The sequence below is a fragment of the Nannospalax galili genome, unplaced genomic scaffold, assembly GCF_000622305.1.
Source record: "Nannospalax galili isolate Female #2095 unplaced genomic scaffold, S.galili_v1.0 scaffold212, whole genome shotgun sequence".
NCBI lineage: Eukaryota > Metazoa > Chordata > Mammalia > Rodentia > Spalacidae > Nannospalax > Nannospalax galili.
Genome location: NW_008333884.1, coordinates 3,501,091 through 3,515,479, shown reverse-complemented (window position 1 = coordinate 3,515,479; position 14,389 = coordinate 3,501,091). Strand labels below are relative to the sequence as shown.

At 46.1% G+C, this 14,389-nt stretch overlaps 1 protein-coding gene and 1 long non-coding RNA gene across 3 annotated transcripts in view; both read left to right on the top strand.

Moving 5' to 3' along the window:
* Rtn4rl1 (reticulon 4 receptor like 1) overlaps positions 1-14,389 on the top strand; it is an 85,445-nt gene that overhangs the window by 23,837 nt on the left and 47,219 nt on the right. The window lies entirely within an intron of this gene.
* Positions 1,570-14,389, top strand: part of LOC115069555 — a 19,322-nt gene continuing 6,502 nt past the window's right edge. The window contains exons 1-2 of the long non-coding RNA XR_003848808.1: positions 1,570-1,727; positions 3,369-3,429. This is a non-coding gene — a long non-coding RNA (uncharacterized LOC115069555). The remainder of the gene's footprint in view (positions 1,728-3,368; positions 3,430-14,389) is intronic.

The window sequence follows — 14,389 nt, the reverse complement described above, 5'->3', positions numbered from 1 at the left end:
CTCTCTCTCTCTCTGAAGCTTTTACAATTTTATTAGAATCTTAAAAGAAAAATCCTCAGAGCAGGTGAGCTGGTAATCTTGGCAGCTGCCTTGAGGAGGTGAATAGTGGGAAGGAAAGAAAGCCATGGAGCCATGCAGGTTTAGAGCCTGCATGGAGGTCAGACACGTGGCTGACTCGGAGCCACATGGCTGGGAGAAGGAAGCTTTAGAGAAAAAGTGAAGAAATACAAGCTGCTAGGGGCAGCCCAAAGTCTTAAAGAAAACATGTTTAGTAAGAAAGGCACGAAGAAGAAAGGGAGAAATTATGCTTTCCTGAAGAATTCAGGGAAGGAAAGTGGACAGACTTAGACCTACATGACTGTGGCTGGTCTGGAAGTTCTGCGGGGATCTGAGCTAGTTCCAGGCAGGAAATATTCACTACCTTATTAACTAACACACCAGGTATTCTGCCCATCTATTTAGCATAACTTAAGGTGAACCTGTCTTCCTGGGAGTGGTTCTATCACCAGGTAATTGACCAATGAGATTGGAAAAGTGGGTCCTCCAACAGATAGGCTAGACGTTTTTTTTATAGTCTGGACCAGTTCAATTATGGGGCTTATTGATACTCTAACATGCTTAATGATGCTGCCGAGCTTGGTGCTCACAGAGGACAGGAAAAGGAAGGGTCTTGTGGTTCAATGGCATATTCCATGAGGGTAGAGGCTTGGTTGCTGTGGCCTTCCTGTGCTGGCTGTTAACTGGATGACTAGGAATTGGCATGTGTGAGGGAGAGCTCATGTGTAAAGGGCCCCTGGGATCCTTTTTGAGTACACATCAGCAGGTGTTTTTTAGAGTGCTCACAGAGCCCTGTGGGAAAGAGAACACTCCCTCTTCCATTTCTCTGCTGTGAACCAGGCCTGGTGGGGCAGAGTGCACCAGGGCAATCTCACAGTGCTGCCTTGGGTAGGAAAGTGCCAGGGCAACCTTGGTGACCAGGTCCTTAGAGGCTTAGGAGCAAGTCTTAGTTCCCAGTCTAGATCATGTAAAATGGGGAGGGTAGTGCCCTCCTGGCTGCCCATGAAGATCCCAACAGCTTAGCTTAGTGAGTCCTGAGCAAGGTGGGGAACTGGGAAGGGGGGCACGGGATCCGAGACCCGGTGGGTATCGGAGTCCACTCTGTACTTGTGCTCAGGGAGTGGAGGGAACAGATTCGGATTCCAGCGCTGGCTCTGGGGGCCCTAGCAGCTCGGCGCAACCCAGATCTGTCATCAGGCCAGCGGCTCTGGAAAGGGAGACCCTCCCCAGAGTGGCCAGCAGCTTGCTCTGAGCCTGGGCACAACCCTTGCCCCTGGTCGGTGCCTGGGCCTAGCCTGGCAGCAACTGATCAGTGCAACAGCCCTCCCTGCCCCTCCCCCAAAGGCCAAACAAAACATAGTAAATATTTAATCCGGGCCAGGGAGCCAAGGAGGCCGCCCCGCCCCCTCCGCAGCCGTCTGGCTCCTCTGCCAGCCCAGGCTGCTCAACGTGGTAATCAGGCCAGGAAGGCAAGGATCGATTGGGGCCTGGGGCCGGGTGGGGTGTGGAACATCCTGTGCCCTGGGGGTGGGGCTTTGCTGTCCGCCCTTAGGCACCAGGTCTGAGAGCCTACCGGAGGGCACCCTCGCTTTCAAGAAGGCCTGGGAGGCAGCTCCACTGGCTCATCCCTTCTCAATACCCTTCAAGAGGCCAAGTGTATGTTGTTAGAGGTGGGTAAAGGGAGTGAGAAGCCCCAGCCCTGGCTAATGCCTGAGTGTCTGCAGGCATGCTCTGACCTCCAAGGCCTGGTGGACTTTGGGTGGGACAGGGACAGCCAAAGAGACCTTTCTAGAAACGTGGTGAGATTCTCTAGGCCTCCAGCTGAGACTGGCTAGCCTAGAGGATATCTAGAGGAACCATGACATCCTTGATGCTTCTTCATTTACACAACAATTTCTCAACTCCTACTGTGTGCCAGGCATGGGCTGCCAGCCTGGAGACATATAATCCAGGTTGTAGACAGATTGTATTCTGAAAGAGACAGTTAATAACTAAACACAAAAAGATGATTTCACTAGTGGTTGAATTTAGTGTAGAGAAAAAAACTGTAATGCAATACTGTGCTTGGCTGGGAAAAGGACATTAGCTAAGGTGCTCAGGGATCTGATGGCTGGCCATGGGTTGGGATAAAATCATCCCTGACAGGTTTTTGTTTTTTTTTTGTTGTTGTTGTTTTTAGATATTATTTTTATTTTATGTGTATGAGTGTATTGCTTGCATGTAGATAGGTGTACCTGTGTCATGTAGTGCCAGAGGAGGTCAAAAGAGAGCGTTAGATCCCCTTGAACTGAAGTTATGGACAGTTGTTAGCCATCTAACAGTCCCATCCCTGACAGGTTCTATAGCAAGTGCAAAAGCCCAGAGGCAGGATTGGGAAGAAGGGCCAAAGAGGTTGAAGGTAGTGAGGGAAAGGGAGAAGTAGGCAGGGGCAGGTCCGTAAGGATCTGGTAGACTGAGAGAGGAGTTTGGATTTTATTCTAAGTGCTGGGTGATGGCATTGGAGGTTTTAAAAAAAGGAATGACCATCTGATTTACCTGTTTAAAAGCTTCTGGCTGGCAGCTGGGTAGAGAAAGGAAGGTAGGGAGTTAAGGCTAGCACAGGAGACCAGATTACAGTCATGCATTTAAAGGAGGATGGTAACTGGTTGGGGTAATGCCTAAAACAGTGATCTATTGCATTCCTGCAGCTGGCAGAGCCCAGCCAGAAATAGCCTGCTCCTGTTCTCCTGGGGTCCTGAGTAAAGACCAAAACTTGGGGTGGCCACTGTTCTGTCTTTTTGACCCAAACTCCATAGTGGGCAGCCAAAAAGATTTTGTGGGGTTTTTTATTTTTTTTTTCAAAAGCATTAGAAAATGTTGACATGTTTTTTGAAACAATTTCAGATCTGATATCTCCACCAGATTGAGTTTGTAACAAGCTTTATTGTTTAAGCCTGCTGGGATTTCATCAAAGGCGTCTGCTGTTTACTCAGAACCATTTCATTGGAGAAAACAGCAAACAGACCTGCATTTCTATCTGATTTCACTTTTTCCTTTTTCTCATGAATTTAAGTGCTTGTGAAAAGCAAGACTGATAAGGCAAAGCACGGAAGAGCCCTGAGGAGGGGGCTTGGAAGAAGCTCAGTTGAGGGTTATTAATAGAGCAGAGAAAAGTTGGGGGTGGCTGGTGGTCCCCCTGGGGGGCCGGGAGGCAATCCTGGCCAGCAGCCAGCCTCCCTAGGGGGACACTGGGGAGAGCCACTGTTCCCCATACTCTGGCAAGGTTTCCGGCATGTCCTGGTGCCTGTTGTCTTTACCGCTTTCCATTTCAGACATGGCAATGAGGCTGAACATCATCTCCCAATTGGAGGGACAGACGATCCAGCCTCAGTGGTGAGTTCAGTGAGGCGGACTACAGCTTTCCTGGGAAATGTCTGAGGGGGAACACAGAGCAAAAGGCAAGTGAAAGCCAGATCATAAGAGTACAGGGAAAATTGCCTTGTTACCCCTCTGTCGGGGCTGGCACCCAGCCCATCTTTCTGAAGGCTGACTGACCCAACGCAGGCTCAGGGACTCTTGTCAAGGGCTCAGCACTCCCTCTGCTTCCCCAAGGAATCTACCCTAATGTTATCTCCACCCGCCTCATAGAACCCAGGACCTTTAAACAGGACTGTTGACCCAGCAAATGTTTTAGCCCAGTGATGGAGATGGCGGCTCTATAGCCTATCAGAAGGCATTCTGAGAAATTCCGGTTAATGTGCCTTGTTCAGTTGCTTGAGCGACAGCTAGTTAAGTGCATGGATTGCTTGGCATACAGGCCAACTCCTACCAGTTATACATTAGACCCACTTGTAAGGCCAATCAGTTTGAACCAATTAGCAGGAGGATAAGGACTTGCTTGTCTTGAACTGACTGTAAGCAAGCCATCCGAGAGGTATGCATGCAGAGGAATCCTTCAGTGCTGAGGACCAGATGTACCCTTGAGCTTTGCTACCTTCCTGAAGGTGGGCCCTCCAGCAACAAGAGCCCCTCACCCATGAAATGAACCTGCAGAAGGGAGAGTGAGGGAGGGCCAAAGCTCTAGACCCCTCAGAGACAATTCTAGGCTCTCCTAGTTGCTGATGATCTGTTCTGTCACCTACCTTCACGGTGAGAACTCAGTTGCTCTGGAGATTGAGGGGGCTCTCTCTATTCCTGTAGGCTTGAAGTAAGTCCCAGGCTTCCCTTGAGAGCATGAAAGCCACATGCTCCACATGTGGGGGCCTGCCCCCCAGGGCCTAGGGAATATTGACTGCCATGTTTTTTAAATTTATACTATTAGTGTGTGTGTATGTGTGTGTATGTGTGTGTATGATGCTGGAGGTGGTGGGGGTACATGCTACATGGCACATATGGAGGTCACAGGATAACTTTGTGGAGTTGGTTCTCTTTCCATCTTTATGTAAGTTCCAAGGATTGAACTCACATCATCAGGCTTATACAGAGCGTGCCTTTACCTGCTGAGCCATCTTGCTGGCCCTTTTAAAAAAATTATTATTCAGGGGCTGGAGAGATGTCTCAGTGGTTGAGAGCACTGACTGCTCTTGCAGAGGACCTGGGTTCGATTCCCAGCACCCATATGGCAGCTATGGACCGTCTTTAGCTTCAGTTCCAGGGGAATCCAAAGCCCTCTTCTGACCTCTGCGGCATTGCATGACACGGGTGCACTCACATACATGCAGGCAATACACTTGTATACATAAAATAAAAATAATAAATAATTTTAAAAATATTATTCAAATTTTTTAAATTTTATTTTTATTTTTTATGTATATGGGTGTTTTGCCTGCAAGTGCATCTGTGTCATGCAGTTCCTGTAGAGGCCAGAAGGTGGTGCTGAATCCCCTGGAACTGGAGTTATGGATGGTTGTTAGCTGCCATATGGATGCTGGAAACCAAACCCGGGTCCTCTGCAAGAGCAGCCAGTGCTCTTACCTGTTGAGCCATCTCTCCATCCCCTAAAAAAATTGATTTTACTTAATTTATTATTATTATTATTTCAGAGAGAGAGAGCGAGAGCGAGAGCGAGAGAGAGAGAGAGAGAGAGAGAGAGGCAAGTGTGTGAAAGTCTGAGGACAATTTTCAGGAGTCAGTTCTCTCCTTCCACTATGTTTTCCAGGGATCAAATGCAGGTCACAAAGCCTGCCCAGCAAATGCTTTTATGTGCTGAGCCATCTTGCTGGCCCTTGGCTGCCATCTTTGGGGGACCAACATCATACTTCCTTTCATATGAACAGTTTTGTTTTTGTTTGTTGCTTTTTTTGTTATTTTGTTTTTAGTCAGGGTCTCACTGTGTAGCTCTAGCTAACCTGGAATTCACAGAGATTTGCCTGCCTCTGTCTCCCAGTAGCTAGGATGAAAGGTGAGTGCCATTATATCCTGCTGTTTTTTAAAAATCTGTATTTGAGGTTCATCTTCATTGTCAACTTGACTGAATTTGGAATCACCTAAGCGATACACTCCTGGGCAGACTGTAAGGGTATTTTTAGAGAGGGAGGGAAGACCCACCCTGAATGTGGATGCTATCATCCTATGGGCTGGAATCCCAGATTCAAAAGAGAAAAAGGAGAAAGCTAATTGAGTCTCTCTCCGCTTCCTGACTGCAAATGCAGTGTAACCAGTCACATTTTGTTCCTGCACCCATGCCTTCCCACCATAAGGGACTATATCCCTGCTTAAACTTGAGCCAGAATAAACTCTTCTTCCCTTCAGTTTCCTCCAGGTATTTTGTTACAGATAAGAATAACTAATACAATGTATCTAAGCATGGTTTTCCACACCTTTGATCCCATGTTTATGAGTTGGAGGTAAAAGAGTAAGTAATTAACCCCAAGTAGCTCTTATATCTCTTTCTTAGGAAAGGGAGTTGAGGCTTGGGGGTTAGAGGCAGTAGGATCTCCTTGAGTGAGCCAAGGAAGCTGAGTTGGGATTTTTTTTTATTATTGTTAGTGGTTTATTTTGTTTTATATTTTAGACAGGGTCTCTAGTAGTTCAGGCTAGACTTAAACTCAATGTCTAGCCAAGGCTGACCTTGAACTCCTTATCCTCTGGCCTCCACTTCCTAAGGGCTGAGATTACAGGAGTGTGCCACCATTCCCAGTTGAGCTGGGATTTGAATCCAGTCTGGACGACTCTAGGGTCTCTTTACTTGACCTCACTGTCCTCAGCCCCTGGGAGGTTAGGTAGGACAGTGGCTACTTCCAAATTAGGAGGTAGAGAGAAACAAGCTCCCAAGATGGCCAGAAGGGTGGAGTGGGCTCTTGGGCATTCTCAGGTGAGGTCAGCTGAACATGCTGAGTGGCCCAATGACCTCTACCAGGAGTTTCATGTTTATTATTACATTGTTATGAAGTTGGCTTAGGGCTATTTGGGAGACTGAGGCAAGAAGATCACTTGAGTCCTGGGGTTGGAGGCCAGCCTAGGCAACATATCAACCAAAACAATGGGCTCAGGCACAGAGGAGACACCGTTCTGCTCCCTGAGGTTCCCTATCACTGGTCCCAAATCCCCAGGCTCCTTTTACACCATCCGCATAAAGGAGGGGCAGAAAGAAGAAAACATCAGGCAAGAGAGATGGCTCAGTGGTTAAAAGCATTGGCTGCTCTTGTGCAGAAGACCCAGGCTCTATTCTCAGCACTCACATGGCAGCTAACAACCATCTGTAGCTCCAGTTTCAGTGGATCTGTTGCTATCTTCTCACCTTGATGGGCACTGCTCACCTGATTCACATGCATACATGCAGGCAAAACACTCACATAAAATTTAAAAAATAATAAATTAAAAAAATACAAAACACATAAAAAGGCTGGGCATGGTGGTACACACCTTTAATCCCAGCACTTGGGAGGCAGAAACAAGAATCTTTGAGTTCAAAGGCCAGCTTGGCTTATATAATGGGTTCTAGGCCAGTCAAGACTACATAATGAGATCCTATTTCGAAAATCAAAAAATGAGCTAGAGAGATGGCTCAGTGGTTAAGAACACTGGCTACTCTTGCAGAAGACCCAGGTTTGGTTACCAGCACCTACACGGAGGCTAACAACCACCTATAACTCCTGTTCCAGGGGATCCAGCACCCTATTCTGGCCTCTGTAGGCATTACATGACATGGGTGCACTTACATTCAAACAATACACTCATACACATAAAAATAAAAAATTTTAGCTGGGCGTGGTGGTGCACGCCTTTAATCCCAGCACTTGGGAGGCAGAAGCAGGTGGATCTCTGTGAGTTCGAGGCCAGCCTGGTCTACAGAGTGAGTTCCAGGACAGTTGGGGCTACAGGGAGACCCCTGTCTCAAAGAGACCAAAAAATCTGCCTCCCAAGTGCTGGGACTAAAAGTGTGCACCACCATGCCTGGCAAAATTTCTGTTTTTTAAAAAAGGAGGAACAGCTGCTCTAGCCTCTGTCTCTGGCCATCATTTTCCTCTAGGCACCTTGTCCCTATTCCTATTCTCTGGGAATTCCACTGGAACATGCACTTCTCAGAGGCAGTTGACTGTGTTCCTATTACCACCAGATCCACACAGTGGGAGATGGAAGCAGTGAGGTGGATTTTCTCACAAGACAGGTTGAGTGCAAGTGTCTCAAGGAACAGACTGGTTTAAAGGACTAGTGTGTGTGCGTGTGTGTGCACTCTTCTTTCAGATCTGCCATGTTGGATCAAAAGAGTTAATGCATTTGTCTGAAATTGCTTCAGATTTCCAGCATTTTCCTCTTAATAGCCTCAGCAGTGGTGAATCCTTGACTTTTGAGGGTGGGTTTGATTTTTTTGGAAAAGGCCAAAAGTAATTTGAAGCTGTGTTGTGAATAACGGGATGAGCAATTTACAGAATGTGATCTACCTTTCTTAAAAATTGTTTAGATTCAAAATGAGAAGGGACCCTAAAGAACTGGGCCAGTTTTCTTATAAGGAAGGTCCAGCAGCGTTTTAAATGATGATATCACTTTGAGATGGGGGACTTGAGTCTGAAAGTGATCACTCTGACAGAAGGGCGGCGGAAGGAAATTGGTGCTTTATTGAGCCGATACTATGTGCCAGGCACTTTACATACATTACAGCAGTTGGCTGAATTCATTTTTGGAATAAGGCCCATCTATAAAAAAATTCATAAATAATTCATTATTTTGCTTATGCGTCACTATAATCCTATTAGAACAAGCTCTTAGCCCACTTAACAGGTAATAAAATTAAGGCTGAAGGAAGGTAAATGATTACCCAAGGTCAAAGAGGTATGTCAGGCTCAGGATCTGAACCCAGGTCTGACTGGCCCCCAAAGTGAAGATTGCTTACTTATTTATTCATTTGTTTATCAAGACAGAGTCTTGTTATATAACCCAGACTAGCCTTGAGCTCACTATCCTCCTGCCTCTGCCTTCCAAATTCTGGGATTACAGATGTATACTATGATACTCAGCTTAATTTTTTATATGTAATTTTGATATATCTATCCTACTCACCCTCACTTCCAGTGATACATGACTGTGGTTTCATTCTGTCACAGTGACATCATCGGGCTACACTCATTTAATCAAAAAACAGGTCAAAAGGAGTTATGTACTGGGGTGAAACACTGTGTGCAGTGGCAGCCATCATCAGCAGGCAGCAGGGAATGTGTGGGTGACAATGGCAAGGCATGAAGTATGGTGTTTATTAGGTACTAGCAAAGGCCTGGGAGTTCCAGATGCCAAACAGTGATAAGTGGGAACTGCCTGTCTCAGCTTTCATCCAGTCCCAAGAGCCAAGAAGTCTCCCAATTCAGTGCCTTTGAAGCAACTGGACACTTGAACAGATCAGACCAGCACTGGGAGCTTTCTCAGTCATTGGCAAGGCAGGCTCTCTCTGGTTCACAATGGCAATAATAGTACCAACTGCAGCCTGTGCTGATGGAGCATGTGTGATGTGCCAGGCATTGATTGCATCATTAAACTTTGATCCCTCTTTGTACTCTTAGTCCAAAACCTACGTTACCCTTTGCGCTAATAGGGCCCCCAAACCCACAAGTTGGCTCTCAAATTCAAGAAAAGGACTTTCTCTGTACATGTAGCCCAGGCCTTTGCTGTGATATGGCCATAGGTCAGGAGGGAGCAGGGGTCCCGAGTATATAAGATGGTGCATACCATCTATCTTGGAGACACAGCTCCAGGTAGAATTCTTGGTCATAGAGTCGCAGCCCTCTAAATATAGCAGCTCCACTTCCAGGAACTTGTCTCCTGGACACCCTTGCACCTGTGGGTAGAAATGCACAGAAAGAAGCATACAGGACATCATTGCTCTTAATATCAGCAACTGGAAACAGCCTAAATGCCCATTGGTAGGAGATCGATTGGTAAGAATCATAACACCCCCATGCACTGGGATTCTGCGCTCCAAGGAATGGGTGACTCTGCACTGATACGGGCTTGATGCCAAGCTGTACTGCTAAGTGAAAAAGCAGTGGTAATACACTGTGATACCACGTGGGTTTTTAAGAAGGAAGATTTACTTGTATGTGATAGAAATTTTCTGGAAAGACACAAAAGAAACTGTTAACAGTGGGGTGCTTCTGAAGAAAGATACTGGGGACTAGAGTTCTGAGAGAGGAAAGGAAACTTACTTTTCTCCCTATACCCTTTTGTGTTCTTTAAATTTTTTTTCTTACTATGTGCATGCATTATTTTTCGATTAAAAAGAAATTGGTGGGGGATTTGAAAAAAAGATCCCGGGCTTTATCTGGTTTCACTTTATCTGGTTCACTTTTTCTTCTGTCTCCAGCCAGGTTGTACTATTCTCAGAAGCCATTTCCCAGGCATTTCTCTCTCTACCCGAGCCCAAGACCCCCCCACCCCCAAGGCATCCATTACTGACTCTTACAGGTACTTAAAACCCGCCTTTTTGCCTTGAAATACAAATAACTCTAATCTGCAGAGACGAGCTTCATTGCACTCACAGGACAGAAATCGGCTGGCACCAAGGTGTTTGCTGAATCCAATTGAATCTGTAACTCGGTTGGTTACACTGAGCAAGGTACTAATTGACCAAGGTCAGGCATTCAAATCCCACACAGGATGACTTTCTTGGAACCTAGAAAGGAGCTTTCTCTCTGCATGCAGTCCGGACCCTTGCTTCAAATGTGGCTGAATGTCACAAGGAGGGAGCTCTGTCTGCAGAAGGATGGGGAGTTGTCTGGGGGTTAGGGTTAGTGCACGCAGTTGCTCCTGGAGACACAGCTCAGAACCACATTAGTAAGCAGGGCAGAACAACAGTGTGACAGATTGAAAGATCCAGCTTTGGAAGGTAGAGTGGCTCAGGTAGAGTGGCTCACAACTGTAATCCCAGTACTGGGAAGGTGGAGGCATGGAGGTGGTGACTTTGAGCCCAGCCTAGTATACAAAGTAAGTCCTTATCTCAGAAAGCTCTGTGTGGGGCTGGAGAGATGGCTCAGCATTTAAGAGCACTGGCTGCTCTTGCGAAGGACCCTGGTTGGGTCCCCATGGTGGCTAACAACTGTCCAAAACTCCAGTTCCAGGAGATCTGACGCCTCCTTCTGGTCTCTGCAGACATTGTATGACATGATGCACTTATGTACATGCAGGCAAAACATGCATACATATGAAATTTTTTAAAAATGCCAGGTGTAGTGGTACACACCTTTAATCCCAGCACTTGGGAGGCAGAGGCAGGTGGATTTCTGTGAGTTCAAGGGCAGCCTGGTCTACATAGTGAGTTCTAGGTCAGCCAGGGCTACGGGGAGACCCTGTCTCAAAAAGACCAAAATAAATAAATAAATAGGTTAAAAAAAATCTCTAACAAATCAGGTGTGGTGTTTCATGCCTTTAATCCCAGCACTCAGGAGGCAAAGGCAGGTGGATCTCTGTGAGTTCAAGGCCAGCCTGGTCTACATAGCAAGTTCCAGGCCAACTAGGGCTATAGGGAGACCCTGTCTCAAAAAAAAAAAAAAGCTCTATATCACCCTTCCTTTTTGTCCTAGCTATTTTCTATTGCTGTGATAAAAACACTAACCAAGCCAACTTGGGGTGGAAAGGGTTTTGTCATCCAGGGAAGCCAAGGCAGGAACTCGGAGCAGGAACCTGGAACACAGACCATGAAGGTACACTGCTTACTGGCTTGCTCCCCTGGCCTGTGCTCAGTTTGCTTTCTTATATAATACAAGACCACCTGCCCAGGGGTGGCATTGCCCATAGTGGGCTGGGCCCTCCCACATCACTCAACAATGAAGAAAATGCCTCATAGACATGACCACAGTCCAATCCAATGGACGCAATTCCAGCTGTGTCAAGTTGACATTTGAAGCTATCTAGCACAACTGACCCCTTGTCAACTTGTCACACAAACACATCACTATTAAATCACAACCTTTCCATTTCTTGTCCCCAAGATATGATGTTAATATCACAATATAAAATAGTACAACTTTAAAAGTCCCACAGTCTTTAAAAAAATCAGAAAAGTTCAGTCTCTTTAAAAAGTCTCTAACTGTGGACTCCTTTAAATTCCAAAACAAGTTACACACTGTCTTTTTTCAAAAGGGAAGAACTGGGAAAACAAATAAAACTAAGTCTAGCAACGTGGCTTAAGGTTGGACATCTGGGATTCACTCATGATCTTCTGGGTTCCAAAGGGCTTGAGCAGCTTCACTTCTCTGGCTCTGCCATCCACATCACACACAAAACTGCTTGCATCTCCAGTATGCTGGGCTCTCTACTGAAACTGAGACTATTCACTATTGACCTCTCCTGGCCTCTCAGGGCACAAAGCCTCAGATTCTCTCCATGACCTCTTCAATCCTGTGGGTCTTCTTCACAACTGAGGCTGCACCTTCACCAATGGCCTTTCCTAGCTTCTTATAGTGCCAAGCCTCAGCTGCTCTCCAGGACCCCTTAATGCCTTCAAAACCAGTACCATGTAGGTATTCTTACACGTTACCAAGTCCTGCTTCCAGCTTGGAAGTCCTGCTTCCCTCTGGACCACAGCTTCTGTGTACTGACCCTGAGGAAATACTTCCCAGAAGATTTTACCTCAATGATATTGGTCTCTTGTTACTCACAACTGATTTTCATCCCCAGCTAATCAGTATCCATTGCCCCAGTATCCCTGGAACTGTTCTCAGGAGGCTAGGCCCTCCCACATCACTTAACAAGAAATCCCCTGCAGACCAATGGAGACTATTCCAGGTGTGTCAAGTTGACAATTGAAGCTATCCAGCACACCTCCTTAGTCTTCCCTCCCCTCCTCTCTCCTTTTCGTTTCTTTTTCCCTTTTTCTCCTTCCTTTTGTTCTGTATATTAAGTGGTTTGATTTTATCACAAGAACTTGTACATAGAGATCTGGAATTTTCCACCAAATGTGGCAGCAACTTACATATTATTGCATGTGTTCAGCATAGCCTGGTAAATAACTGTTTAACAGTCCCTAATCCCCAGGATGGAATCCAGGGCCTCATGTATGCTAGGCATGTATTCTACCACCCAGCTGAGGCTACACTCCTCAGACCTTAGTTTCCCTCCCTCCCTTCCTTCCTTCCTTCCTTCCTTCCTTCCTTCCTTCCTTCCTTCCTTCCTTCCTTCCTTCCTTTCCTTCCTTTCTTCTTTCCTTCCTTCCTTCCTCCTTCCTAAGACTTTTTGTTAGTACGTGTGCATATGAATGTGTGTGCATGTGTGTATGATGTGGATGTGTATGATGTGGATGTGTATGAGAGAGTATACAGCATGTATGTGGAGATCAGAGGACAACTTTGGGAGTTAGTTTTCTCCTTCCACTGTGGATTCCAGGGATCCAACTCAAAACTGTCAGGCTTGTGTGGCAAGTATTTTTACCCACTGAGCCATCTCACCAGATTTTTTTTTTTTAAAGGGGGGCTGGAGAGATGGCTCCGCGGGTAAGAATACTTGTTGTTCTTGCAGAAGACTAGGGTTCAAATCCCAGCACCCACATGGCAGCTAACAACTGTCCGCAACTCCAGTCCCAGGGGATCCGACAGCCTCTTCTGACCTCCACGGGCATTGCACGACATGGGTGCACTTACCTACATGCAGGCAATACATGCATACATGTAAAATAAAAATAATTTTTTAAAAAATTAAAAACAAAAACAAAAACAGGGCTTCAGGGTCTGGAGAGATGGCTCAGCAGTTAAGAGCATTGGCTGTTCTTGCAGAGGATCCAGGTTCAATTCCCAATACCCACATAGTGGCTAACAACCACCTATAACTCCAGTTCCAGGGGATCCGACACCTTGTTCTGACTTCCATGGACATTCCTCACACTTGAGTGTACTCACATGTAGACAATACATTTATACACACAAAAATAAAAATAATAAAATATATATTTTTTGTCTTTTTGAGACAGGGTCTCTCTGTAGCCCTAGCTGTCCTGGAACATACTATGTAGACCAGGCTGGCCTTGAACTCACAGAGATCTGCTGCCTCTGCTTCCTGAGTGCTGGGATTAAAGGTGTGCATCACCATGCCCGGCATAAAATATTTTTTTAAAAAAAGACCTCGTATAGCCTAGGCTGGTCTTAAATTTGGTATGTAGCCAATAATGACCTTAAACTTCTAATTCTACCACATTTACCTCCCAACTGTTAATTTTCTTTTTGAATCTCAAAAATTCACTAACCTAAGCCTCACATGTTGGCTCATGCCTGTAATCCTAGCACTCAGGAGGCTGAAGGATGAGAATCATCATGAGCTCAAGGTCAGCCTGGACTACATACTGAGTGCCAGGACACCTTGCGCTACAGAGACTTTGTCTTAAAAAAGGGGTAGGGGGTAACTGGTCATGGTGGTGTACACTCAATCCCAGCACTCCACTCAGCAGGCAGAGGCAGGCAGATCTTTGTGAGATCAAGTCCAACCTGGTCTACATAGTGAGTTTCAGGCCAGTTGGGGACACAGGGAGACCCTGTCTCAAAAAAGGGCAGGGGCATGGTGAGGCTGGAGAGATGGCTCAGTGGTTCGGAGCATTTGCTGCTCCTCCAGAGGACCTAGGTTTGTTTCCCAGCACCCAACTGTCTCTAGTTCCAGGATACTTGACACCTTCTTCTGACTTCGGCAGCCACCGAGCACCCACATAGTACACATACATACAGGTAGGCACTCATACATACACCAATATATATTAAAAGACAGAGTCTCATTGTGTAGCCCTGGCTGGCCTAGATCTTGCTATGTAGAACAGGTTGTCCTTGAACTCACAGAGATTCACCTGCTTCTGCTACCAGAATACTGGGATTAGAGGTGTACATTACTAATCTGGTTCTAAAAATACATAAATCCTTTGAAATTAAAAAAAAAAGTTTGGGGCTGG